Source organism: Nicotiana sylvestris, chromosome 10 (assembly GCF_000393655.2).
Source record: "Nicotiana sylvestris chromosome 10, ASM39365v2, whole genome shotgun sequence".
Classification (NCBI taxonomy): domain Eukaryota; kingdom Viridiplantae; phylum Streptophyta; class Magnoliopsida; order Solanales; family Solanaceae; genus Nicotiana; species Nicotiana sylvestris.
The window spans coordinates 2,454,796-2,467,391 of NC_091066.1; positions in this window are offsets into that span (position 1 = coordinate 2,454,796).

The window sequence follows — 12,596 nt, forward strand, 5'->3', positions numbered from 1 at the left end:
AAAGGAAACAACCTCTCTACCCTTCGGGGTAGGGGTAAGGTCTGCGTACATATTACCCTCCCCAAACCCCACTTGTGGGATTATACTCGGTCATTGTTGTTGTTGTTGATCATTTCGATCAACGACTGGATTAAAAGGGGAGTCGGGCGGGTCATTCAAACGGGATGTGGGTCGGGTAATTTTAGGAATTGGGCCGGGGTTCAATTGGGGTAGAATTTAGGCTACAATCGAAATGAAATCTGGCTAGATTTTAAATAGCCATTTTTCCCTTTTTATTTTTTTTGAAAAATAGTAAATTAAATCTTGGAAATAAATTGAATGTACTAAAATGATTTATAATATATAATTATCAATTAAAAATACTGGACTTAATTTTATAACTATAATTACAATTAGATCTTGAAAGAGGCCAATATTGCAATTATATGCAATTTAGCTTTAAAAATACTAAATGAATTTGTAAAAATATGCAAAAATTATACTAGCTATAATTTAATATAAATATGAAAATCCAATAAATGAATCACCCAAAATTATAATTTTGAGGATAATTATTGGGTTTTTCTTGATAAAATTGGGCAATAAATTGATTTAAAAATCTTTAAAAATTAAGAGAAAAATAATAAAACCTTGGGGAATACTAATATATGGACATACATGCTAGTTTGAGAGTATTTGGCATATTAAAAATATACAGGGAAAAATTGGGTATCAACAGAGACATCAAGCTATGACAAAGCGAATGCCATGATTTTTCTTCGTCATCATTTGGATGAAGGTTTGAAGGTTGAATATTTAACAGTAAAATATCCACTTGAATTGTGGACTTGCCTGAAGGTGTCACGACCCTAACCCCGAACCCGTTCGTGATGGCGCCTCTCGTGAAGACAAGGCCAACCAATTGAACCAAATTCTCTTTTTAAATAGTTAAAATCGCATAAAAATAGTCTAAACATGATTTAATAGTACTGAATAGCGGAAATATAGATAACAATGTGGAAATCCAACCCGACACAGCCCTAACCGGGGTGTCACAAGTCATGAGCATCTACGAGTCATAATACAAGTCTGCTAGATCCAATAACTAGTACAAATGTTCAAAGGAATAGAAATGACAAGATAATAGAGACACGGGGTTGCGGACGTCAACAGCTACTTCGTAATCCCTGAAAGCCGCCTGGAACTGGAGGAATCAACAATCAGGAGAGGAACCAGCAATGCCTGAATCTACACACATGGTGCAGGGAGTAATGTGAGTACTCCGACCCAGTGAGTAATAAATATAAATAATGACTGAAGGTAAGAAATTACGTACAACACAAGGCATTCTATACTGAAGCAGTAAAAATCACTTAAAACAATAAAATAGTGAAAGTCAAATGAAAATCCATTTTTTCAATAAGTAAAACCAGAAATTGACAGGTAAGTAAACAAATAGAAATTTGCCCCTTGGGCACAGTATCAACAAATCCGCCCCTCGGGCAACATCTCAGAATAATACCAGCCCCTCGGGCTTAAATCTCAAAATAGTGCCAGCCCCTCGGGCTCAATATCACATCACAATGGGTACCCATGCTTACTGGGGGTGTACAGACTCCGAGAAGGGCCCCTTACGGCCCAAACGCAATATCAAGTCATCTCGTGGCATCAAATCTAGGCCTTCTGCCTTATATCAGTACCAGTGTATCCTCACAACTAGGCCCTCGGCCTTACTTAGTCCGAAAAACATCACAAGCTCCCGGGCATTAGTAAAATAGTCTTTCTCAGCCCAAAACCTCATTTAGAATATCGTTTAAGTCTAAAAACTGAGTAAAAATGGCTGAGTGGTAAAACAATGGAAAATAACGGGACTGAGTTCAAATAATAAATCAAAATAGTGAGGAAATGGTAATAAAAATCTCTGAAGGGTTCAAATAGTTGGATCGAAGCCCAAATATGGCAGTGAGCCCAAATAATGATGATATCAAATAAGTTTTAGTCAAATATGCGGTAAAATCATCAATCAGGATGGACAAAGTCACAATCGCCGATAGTATACGACCACACGCTCGTCATTAAACATGTGTCTCACATCAATATAGCACTACGATGTGCAATCCGGGGTTTCACGTACATCGAATCTATCCAAAATCAGAACGAATACGTCACAATATGCTAAGGAAACAAAGCCCAAGCGAAAACAATCGAAAAACACCAAAAATCCCGAAACTAGCAAAACCCGAGCCCGGGCCCACTTCTAGAAACTCTGAAATTTTTACATCAACGGGTTCCTTACCTCCCCACGAGTTTATACATATCAAAAGTTCTCAAATCCGACCCCAAATGGTCCTCCAAATCCCCATTTAGAATTTTAAAATTCCAAGCCCTATTTCTTCCATTTTTAGCAATAATTCAATGATTTTCTAGGTGGATTTCACAATATAAACAAGTTTTAGATCCGAAATTCTTACCTCCAATTGTTTCTCCTTGAATCCCTCATTAATTTCCTTCAAGAACCTCAAAAAATGAGCAACTATGGGTGAAAATATACTTAAAATCGCGGATAAGAAGACTTAAAAACATTCTGCCCAGGCCTGACCTCCCTTCTTCGCGAACGCGGTCAACGCCACAAAAATTTCGTTGACCAACTTTTGCTCTACGTGAATGCGTCACTCCAGTCGTGAACGCGATACTTCTGCCTCCTATACCTTCGCGAACGCGGATGCCCTTACGTGAACATGATGAAGAAATTACCTTGGACCCCAATTTAATCTACGCGATCTCGCGAACGCGATGCACAGCTTCACCACCCGTCGCGAACAAGGCACCTGCCTCATGAACGCGAAGGCCAAACCTTCACCTCCCTCAGTAGACTCTTCGCGAACGCAAAGACCAATGTTTGCAACTGCTGGAACTGATTTTCTGCAGTTTCCCAAACTCTAAATTGGTCCGATTGACCACCCGAAACTAACCTGAGGCCTCCGGGACCTCAACCAAAAGCACCAACACATCCTAAAACCTTATTCAAACTTGTTCCAATCATCAAAACGCCTCAAACAACATCAAATTACTCAAAACACATCGGATTCAAGCCTAAGTTTCAAAAATCTTCTAAAATACGCTTTTGATCAAAAAACCCAACCAAACCACACCCGAATGATCTGAAATTTTGCACACACATCCCAAATAACACAAAAAACCTATTGCAACTCTCGAAATTCTATTTCGACCCCTATATCAAAATCTCGCCTATCAACCGGAAATCGCCAAAATATCAACTTTGCCAATTCAAGCCTAAATCTTCTATACAACTCCAAAACCCATTCCGATCACGCTCCTAAGTCACAAATTACCTCCCGAAGCTAACCAAACCATCGGAACTCATATCCGAGTCCTCTAACATATAAGTCAATGTTTGGTTGACTTTTCCAACTTAAGTCTTCTTAAAAGAGACTAAGTGTCTCATTTCTTACCAAATCCTCTTCGAACTCAAACTAATCAACCCGATCATATAAAACACGGATAACAAAGCATAAAAAAGCTGAAATGGGGAAAATTGGAGCGGGAACTCATGAGACAACTGGTCGGGTCGTCACATCAGGAAAGGTATGATCACCTTAAGGCTACGGTATTGCCAAGGGATCGATATGAATGGATACACTTATGGTTGCAAGATTTTAAGACCATAAGTAAGTATAACTCTGTTGAATTTTGAATAAATTTCAAATTTAAATTATGTGGGGATGTTATGAATGATGAGGATTTGTTGGAAAAGACTCTTACTACTTTTCATGCCTCAAATATGGTATTACAACAGCAATACCGTGAAAGGGGATTTAAAAAGTATTTTGAATTGATATCATGCCTTCTAGTGGCTGAGAAACATAATACCCTTTTGCTGAAAATCCATGAAGCCCGTCCCACAGGGTCAGCTCCCTTCCTGAAGTGAATATGGCAGCTAGACGTGATAAGTTTGAAAAAATACAAAATAATTATCATGGCCATATGAATATATGTGGGCATGGCAATATTTAAGAGACGATATAATAGCCGTCATCGTGATGGTCATGGCAAACGAGAGAACAATATGGGTTCTCAAAATAATCCTTCAAGAGGCAAAAGCGATAACTGCCACTGCTGTGGCATGAAAGGTCATTGGAAAATTGAATGTCGTGCACCTGAGCATTTTGTCAGGCTTTATCAAAACTCCATCAAAATAAAATCAAATAATGTTGGAGAATCTTCTGCTAATGCCACTGGGGAGTCTCACTTGACCTTTAAAAATGATTTTGAGTCAGGGCCTTCAAACAAAAATGATGACAATGTTGAGGCAAATCTTGCTTTGAATGATGATGATTTTGAAGGTCTCAATGATCTTACTCATTTGTAAGTTGAAGACTTCTTTGGAGATCAAAACTAAAGTTTGATCATTTTACTGGGAATGTCGCAATTATGTTGTTATTTTTATTTTCAGTATTTTTTGTTTGGTTCTAAAGTTATTTTTATTTTCAAGTAGTACTTAAGTTGTCTTATGTTATTGTTAGTTTTTTCGTATTTCTCATGGTGTACTTTTATTTTTTATGAAGAAAATAAAATTCCCTAGTCTTCAGTTAGATCCAAGATAAGTAATGAAGATTTATGCCTTTTGGAAAGTGCTACAACTCACACAATATTAAGAGAATTTTTTTTTCCTCTTATTTGGTTATGAAAAAGTACTATGTTAATACAATATCTGGTAGTACAAAGTTAATTGAGGGATCTAGAAGAGCGGCCTTATTATTACCTGGAGGAGCGATATTAACTATTAATAATGTATTGTATTGTAGTAAGTCTCAAAGAAACTTGTTGAGTTTCAAAGCTATTCGCCAAAATGGCTATCATTTTGAGACCTCTAACGAAGGAAATGTTGAATACCTTTATATTACTACAATAAAAGCGGGAAAAAAATGTGTGCACGAAAAATTACCCGCGTTTTCTTCTGGATTGTAACACACAAACATTGGTGTGGTTGAATCATATGTCATAGTAAACAAAAGGTTTACTACTTCTAATGATTTTATCATTTGGCATGACCGGTTAGGCCATCCCAGTTCTAACATGATGCACAGAATAATAGATAATTTAAATGAGCACACATTGAAGAACAAAAAGATTCTTATATTTAAGAAATTCTCTTGTGTTGCTTGAAGGAAAATTGGTTATTAAAGCATCAGCAGCTAAAGTTGAGATTGAATCCCCTGCATTTCTGGAACGTATACAGGGTAATATATATGGGCCTATACACCATCCGTGTGGACCATTCAAGTATTTTATAGTCATGATAGACGCATCTACAAGGTGGTCACATGTGAGCTAATTGTCAACTCGTAATATTGTTACGCTGAATAATAAGGTTAAGAGCACAATTTTCAGATTATGCAATTAAGATAATTCATCTTGATAATGCCGGTGAATTTACATCTCAGGCCTTTACTGATTATTGTATGGCCACTAGAATAAAAATTGAGCATCTGGTTGCTCATGTTCATACTCAAAATGGTCTAGCAGAATCATTGATTAAATGCCTCCAATTAATAGCTAGACCATAGTTAATAAAGTCAAAACTTCCCCTTTTAGTGTGGGAAATCTATTTTGCATGCAGCAGCACTTGTGCGCATAAGGCCAACCAGTTATCATGAAGTCTCCCCCTTATAGTTGGCTTTTGGTCAGGAGCCAAATATTTCCCATCTAAGAATTTTTGGATGTGCAGTATATGTTCCAATTGTTCCACCACAACGCACAAAGATGAGTCCCCATAGAAGGTTGGGAGTATATGTTGGTTATGAATCTCCTTCTATTATTAAATATCTAGAGCCTATGACAGGATATTTGTTTACAACCAGATTTGTTGATTGTCATTTTGATGAATCAATTTTTCCAACATTAGGGGGAGAAAATAAACAGCTGGAAAAAGAGATAGATTGAAGTGTATTATCTCTATCTCATTTGGATCCTCGTACAAATCAATGTGAACAAGAAGTTCAAAAGATCATTTATATGAAAATGTTGCAAATCAATTGATAGATGTATTTACTAACCTTATACGGGTTACTAAATCGCATATTCTAGTTGTAAATGCTCCAATTCGAGTTAATGTCCCAGCTGGACAGTATGATAATTCAAATGAGTCTAGGCGACACCTTAAACGTGGTAGACCAGACGGTTCCAAGGATAAAAATCCTCGAAAAAGGAAAGGAGCAAATGATCAAGTTGATCATAACATGGAGGCAATTGCTCAAAAGGAGCATAAAGACATAGTAATTGATAAGACCTCACAAGAGGTTCTAGTACCTGGAAATAATGAAAATAAAGAGATCTCAATAAGTTATGTCTTTACGAAAAAAAGGTGGAACCGAAATAACATTGTTGCCAACAATAGTTTTCCATATAATATTGCAGTTGAAATAATGCAACAGGATGAGGATCTTGAGCCAAAATCTGTCGATGAGTGTAGACAGAGAAATGATTGGCCAAAATTGAAAAATGCAATTCAACCGAAATTTGCTTCACTCGAAAAACGTGAAGTTTTCGAACAAATAGTCCGAACGCCTAAAGGTGTCAAGCCAGTAGGGTACAAATAGGTTTTTGTGCGAAAACGAAATGAAAAAGGTGAAGTCTTGAGATATAAAGCACGACTTGTGGCACAAGGTTTTTGCAAAGGCCTGCATTGATTATATGGAGACATATTCTTCTGTGGTAGATGCAATTACCTTCAGGTATCTAATAAATCTGGCAGTCCATGACAAGCTTGATATGCGGTTGATGGATGTTGTCACAGCCTACTTATATGGCTCGCTGAACAATGAAATTTTTATGAAAATCCCTAAGGGTTTAAAGTTCCTGAAGCACATAAAAGTTCAAGGGAATCTTGTTCAATAAAGCTTCAGAAATCCTTATACGGATTGAAGCAATCAAGGAGGATGTGATACAATCGTTTTAGCAAGTATTTGCTAAAGGAATGATACAAAAAAGACCCCATTTGCCCTGTGTCTTTATTAAGAGGTCTGGATCTGAATTTGTCATCATAGTTGTGTATGTTGATAACATGAATATCATTGGCACTTTTAAAGAGCTTCCAAAGAATGTAGAGTGTTTGAAGAAAGAATTTGAAGTGAAAGATCTTGGCAGGACAAAATTTTATCTTGGCCTAAAATTGAGCATGTAATAAATGGAATTTTTGTCCATCAATCAACATACACTGAAAAGGTTTTAAAGGAATTTTATAAGGTAATGCACATCCATTAAGTACCCCAATGGTTGTAAGATCGCTTGACATAAACAAAGATACATTTCTTCCTTAAGAAAATAATGAAGAGCTCGTTGGTGATGAAACTCCACATCTTAGTGCAATTGGGGAACTGATGTATCTTGCCAATTGTAACGACTTGACCGATGGCTTTAAGCTTTTGCACTTTGATCGCCAGTTATCGGGCATTAATTGCCCCGTGTGATGTATTATGACTTATATAAATCATTGGTTTTGGTTTTCAGGGTAATCGGAATGAACTTGGAAGAACAGTTCCCAGTTTGAAGCTCGAAATTTGAAAGGTTTGACCAATAATTGACTTTCTTATATATGATCTTGGATTAGAATTTAGTTAGCTCCGTTAGGTGATTTGGGACTTAGGAGCATGATCAGAATGTATTTTTGAAGTCCGTGGAAGGTTTAGGCTTGAATTGGCGAAATTGAGATTTCGGCATTTTCCCGGTTGATAGATGAGATTTTGATATAGAGATCAGAATGAAATTTTGGAAGTTGCAATAGTTCCATTTTGTCATCTGGGCTGTGTGTGCAAATTTTCAGGTTATTCGGACGTGGTTTGGTTGGGTTTTTGATCAAAAACGTATTTCGGAATTTTTTAGAAACTTAGGCTTGAATCCGAGGTGTTTTGGTTGATTTGATGTTGTTTGAAGTGTTTTGATGACTGGAACAAATTCGAATAAGGTATTAGGATATATTTGTGCTTTTGGTTGAGGTCCTGGGGGCCTCGGAGTGATTTCGGATGGTTATCGGAGAGGTTGGAATTTTGTTGCAGCAGTTGATATTGCTGCTTCTGGTATTTTCGCATCTGCGGATTGGGTACCGCAGATGCAGGTTGTTTATCAAAGAAACGAAAAGGGTCAGATGCATGGTGATAGCAGAAGCGGTATGGTGATCGCATCTGCGATGTCGCATATACGGAAGTGTTGTCGCAGAAGGGGTATGGGCTGAGTAAGTGAATTTCGCAAAAGCGGAGGTTTAGACTGCAAATGCGGTACTGTAGAAGCGGATCTTTGACTGCATATGCAGAAAGGCCTGGGCATACCATATATATTATTTCATTTCGCGAGTTTGAGTTATTCCACCATTGTTGACTTCGACCTTGGAGCTTTTTGGGCGATTCTGAAGAGAGAAATTAAGAGACTTCGTTAAGGTAAGGATTTTTGGACCTAAAAACACATTTCTATGGTAATATTTCATGGATTAAGACTGAAATTAAAGAAATTAAAGGGCTAAAAATGGAGGATTAGGGCTTGAGTTTAAGAGGCCTTAAATTGAGGATTTGAGGGGTCACTTGAACTCCGATTTTGGTATTCTTGATATGCATGGACTCACGGGGAGATGCGAAATCTATTCATGTGAAAGTTTCTGAGTTTCGAGAAGTGGGCCCAGGGTTTGGGTTTTGCCAATTTCAGGATTTGTGCCCTTTATTGATCGTTTTCGCTTGGGCTTTGTTCCCTTAGCCTATTTTGATGTTCTCATTCTAATTTTGGACAAATTCGACACGCGTGGTGGACGATTTGAGGGGCAAAGACATTGCGGGCTAGAGTTTCGACCGGATCGAGGTAAGTAATGATTGTAAATACTGTCATGAGGATTTGAAACCCCGGATTACACATCGTTGTGTTACTTTGAGGTGACGAACACACTAGATGACGAGCGTGGAGTTTTGCACTGTTGGGGATTGTGACTTGGTCTGTCCCGTATGACTGTTAAGTGGCGTATTTGATTTGAAATCTTATGAAATTCCATGTTCTAGAGATTTATATTATATTTTGGGTTGAATGCCATGTTTGGGGCCTTGTGCCGACCTGCTAAGACTCTTAGGAGCACTTTCACTATTTTTTCTCACTTTATTTGTTTTGAAAGCATATTCTCAGTCATGTTTTACCTGTTTATTGTTTAAATATGATTTATCACTTTATATCTTAAAAATGTGAAGACTGTTTGGGCTAGGTTCCCTGCTTTACTGATGGTCCGAGTGATCATGAGGTTGATGACAGAGATTGACCGAGAGTCTGATTGTGAGGTTAATGACTGAGAGAGGCTGAGGGCCTGGTTGTGTGGATTATATGTTTATGGATCGGGCTGCACGCCGCAGCAATATATATGTATATATGTATATGGATCGGGCTGCACGCCGCAACGATATGTTGGGTCGGGCTGCACGCCGCAGCGATAAAGCGCTTGGGCTATAGGAGCCTCCCAGAGTCTGCACACCCCCAGTGAGCGCCGTCGACGAGATATATGGATCGGGCTGCACGCCACAGCGATATATGGATCGGGCTGCACGCCGCAACGATATGTTGGGTCGGGCTGCACGCCGCAGCGATAAAGCGCTTGGGCTATAGGAGCCTCCCAGAGTCTGCACACCCCCAGTGAGCGCCGTCGACGAGATATATGGATCGGGCTGCACGCCACAGCGATATATGGATCGCGCTGCGCACCGCAGCAGTTACTATATGGTACCTATTGAGCGTTAGTGCTGAGTGTAAGTACTGATTGGTAAGATTTGAGTCATGATTGACTGAGAGGCTAGCCCGAGTGGCGATAGATATATACATGCACCTGAGTGATGCTTTGCCTGAGAGGCCTGTTTATGAACTTATTGATTTTTACTCCTCTTTAAGTGAGTTTCTATCGAATATGTTGATTTATTGACTGCTTTCACTCATCTTTATATTGAGCCTCTGTAAAAAACGTTGAATAAATATTTTAAACAACTTTCATTTAAGCTGGGGTTTATGAGATGTTTAGAACTTAATCACTGATTTGGCTTTTGTTATTTCTACTGAGATTTTCTTGTTATGGGGTATTTATGACTCCTGTTTTGCCCGAGGGGCAGATTATGGTTTTCATCTCCTTTATTGAAAATGGTATTAAACCCCTACTAAAACCGTTGGAATGTATTTTAAATGATTTTTACCAAAAGTTGGATTTTAAACGAGATGATTGACTCGTACTCTGATTTGAAAGCATGTTGTACTTATTGAGTTTAACATAAACGTGGATTCATTGTTTCCTACTGCTCAGTCTTTGTTTACCCTTATTACTTACTGGGTTGGAGTACTCACATTACTCCCTGCACCTCGTGTGCAGATTCAGGTATTTCGGAACCCGATGGGGGATGTTGGTTGCTCAGACGCGGAGTCATCAGAGTTAGCAAGGTGGCAGCACGACGTTCGCAGCACTGCTTCCTTCCTCTCATTTTCATTCTTGTACTTAGTACATTTTAATTGTTTTTGTAGTATTCAGACCTTGATAGATGCTCATGGCTAGTGACACCTTGATGTCGGACTTGTATGTTATTTCCGCACTGTTCATTCAGACTTATGTTATGAAATATTATTTATTTAAAGGCTTAAAAATGACTCTTAATGATTAAAGGGTTAATATGGGTGTTGTGTCGACTGGCTTTGTCTTCACGAGAGGCGCCATCACGACCGGGCCGGTTTGGGGTCGTGACAAGTTGGTATCAGAGCCTAAGTTACATAGGTCTCACGAGTCATGAGCAGGTTTAGTAGAGTCTCGCGGATCGGTACGGAGACATCTGTATTTATCCTCGAGAGGCTGCAGAACCTTTAGGAAAAACTTCACATTCTTGAATTCTTATCGTGCGTTCTTTGATTCAGATTGAATGTAACTCTTTGAATTCCTTCCACGCGTTTGTGTGCGCGCATGAGCGCTCAGTATTGGATGTGCATCGATGGCTTGTGATTCCCTGATCGAGGGGCGAGATGTGATCTTTGTGAGTTGATGTTGGGCCAGTCTGGAGGACTTGAGGTCGGATCTTTGCCTATGGCTTGAGCACTGAGGTTCTGATTGTGTGAGCAAGTGTATTTGAACTTATATGTTCGGTATTGCCCATATTAGTGGGAGTGACGGCTGGATGGCTATGTGATGAGTATGTTAGTACTGCGAGGTGTATCCATATGATTTGGAAGCGACGAGAAAGGTCTGCCAGAGGTAGAAGAACTATTAGGTACTTGAATTCCATCTTGATTCGAGGTATATCCCCGAGTTATGGGCGTGTGAAGAATTTTTTCATGTTTCCTAGTAGGAGTGAAGTAAATTCCATGTTGCGGTATGAGTTCAAACTCAGGAAGACTAAGTGACTGTGTCAAGTTCATGACGGTAGAAGGCATTCGGAAAGGTTAGTTCGAGGCGAAGCGGGTGGGTTATCTCCTACGGAGTATTCGGAAGTTGGTGTGATCTTATGTTGTCTGTTGGAAGATCTCATTTCCAAGTGCAAGTTATGTGTTGTAATTTAAATTGGGTCGCTTAAGAGAGTGAGTGTAACTATTACGAGAGTGAATGCGAGACTTGCAGGAGATTTAAAGTACTAGATGATCTGTATTTTCACAAGCTTACAAATGATTTGAGTTTAATCTCACTATGGTATTATGGCGGCAATAGAGTATATTCGTTATGAGTTATTAAGTGTGTTTTGATCTTTGGCTTCGAGACAAGTGGGGGAGTCTGTTTTTGATTAGTTGATTGCACGGTTATGTGCTATTAGTTACTAAAATAAATCTCGTAGTTTGCTTTAGGCGCGCACTTAAGTTATTACAACTACGGGTACGGTTCCCGTGACGTGGTTGTGATGCTTAGTTTCTTTTAAAATTAGGTATAAGTAGGAGTATTTAAGGTTTGCCTTAGCTAAATACAAATTATTTTCCTAAAATAAATTGAGGTGCGCCATGCACAAATAAAATCCACAATCTATGGCCCTCGTATTAATTGCCTTGACTAGTGTAAAAAATGTGCCTTGAACTTTCGTAGTTGCTTTAGGCACGTTAATTAAATAACTGTCATGGCTACAGGTAAGGTTCCCATCACGTAGTCGTGACGCCTAATTTCTAAAAATCCGGAACATTTATGTGACCCGGCCACAATTTAATCTTTTTAATAAAATAAGCACGTTGTGGATCGTGGGTACGGTTTCCGTGACATGATTCACAATGTGTAATAAAATAATTAGTTGTATAATAATATGATTATTAAAAGCGGTTTAAAAGGAAGAAAATGCACATAGGTTTCAAAGATGTTTTTAAATCAAATAAATAGGCCAATAATAACAGTTGAGCGACCTTGCTAAAACCACGAAACCCGGGAATGCCTAACACCTTCTCCCGGGTTAACAGAATTCCTTACCCGGATTTCTGTGTTTCGCGGATTGTAAAACAGAGTCAATCTTTCCTCGATTCGGGATTCAAAACCGGTGACTTGGGACACCCTAAATTATCCCAAGTGGTGACTCTGAACTTTAAAAAATAATCCTGTTTCGATTGTCACTTAAATTGGAAAAAACTCCCTT